This window comes from Neophocaena asiaeorientalis, unplaced genomic scaffold (assembly GCF_003031525.2).
Source record: "Neophocaena asiaeorientalis asiaeorientalis breed wild unplaced genomic scaffold, Neophocaena_asiaeorientalis_V1.1 scaffold150, whole genome shotgun sequence".
Classification (NCBI taxonomy): domain Eukaryota; kingdom Metazoa; phylum Chordata; class Mammalia; order Artiodactyla; family Phocoenidae; genus Neophocaena; species Neophocaena asiaeorientalis.
In genome coordinates, this window is record NW_020176571.1 from 622171 (window position 1) to 623543 (window position 1373).

The following is a 1373-nucleotide window of genomic DNA, read 5'->3' on the forward strand; positions in this document are numbered from 1 at the left end:
CGGGGACCTTCAGGCGCGGAACCCGCCCGGTGGCCGCACTCAACTGGGGCGTTGTGGAGTGCGCCTCCGGATAATTCTCTCCCTCACTTTATTCCCGTCATTTTGGTAACCTGTTTTTATAAGGCGGCATTAAAAAAAAAAACTTAAAATGTGTATTTAACTGTATCTTTCATGAAAGAAAATACTTCATCCAACACTGGAAAATGTGTATTTAACTGTATCTTTCATGAAAGAAAATACTTCATCCAACACTGGCTCACTCCGCCTCCCCCCCCGCCCCCTGCCCCAAGCTTACGCAGTTCTGCTCTTCTATTACCTGGAACTATTGGCTGGTTTAAAATTCACCCTCAGATTCTACCGTGTGTTTTAATCTTTGACCAAAATGAGCCCATATCTAAACGCCCCCAGAAGCAGGGGCTGCATTTTTGTGTGTTGAACGCGCGGCTCCTCGGCAGATGCCCTGTTGACAGCTGAGGTGTGGGAAGGGTGACACCCTTGAATTAGACGTTTTCGGGACTTTCTTCCCCTGTACGTCTTCATTTCCCCACGGGTCAGCCTGACTTGCACACCTTTCCCTCTCTTTTGTGTAAGCTTCCTGCTTCCCTTCACGTTTGTTTCTAATCCATTACCTCCTGCCTCTGCTTCCCCCCCTTTTCCCGGATCTCCTTCCGGCTCCTCCCTCTGCCCTTCATCCTTGTCCTCCTTCCCTGCCTCTCTGTGGTCCGGCCGCCAGCCTGGTAGTCGCAGCGCCTAGGCTGCCACATAGCAGGAAGCAGAAAGGTGACAAGACTGGGTTACTCTCCCCACACCACGGCCCCGTCCTGGAATCCAGCCAGACTCTCCTGGAGCCGGGGAGCCCTGGTGGTGGCCGAGGCCCCCTCCTCAGCACCCTCGCCCCCAGGCTGCCTTCTTCATCTGAGGGTCGCCTCGGCGTCCACATGGGCCTCTTTCTTTCTCTCCTTCTCTAGCTCTGGTCCTCTGTGCTCTCACCGGGCCAGAGCCGGTCCTGGCCCTCCAGCCCAGAGGTCTTCTGTGTCTCCTCGGGGTTCCCCGCGCTGGGGCTCCAGCTAGAGCCTCGCGTTTGCACCCACCCCTCCCTCCTGCTCTGTTGGAACCGATACCCTGAGCCCTTGAACGTTTGCCCCACCTTTCCCCCCGCGCGGCTTCCGCCTAACCTCCTGGGACATGGATCCCTAACCCTGTGCCTCCCCAGACACCGGTCTCCTCCCTTCTCCCGCGGACTCCGAGGGCTTCCTCCCACGCCTTTTCCAGCCCCGCCTACTCCTCACCCTCCAAACACCAGTTGTATCCTATCCTGTTCCCAGAAGACACACGCAGCTCATACTTTCTTTCCCTTTCTCTCTCTCTCTCTC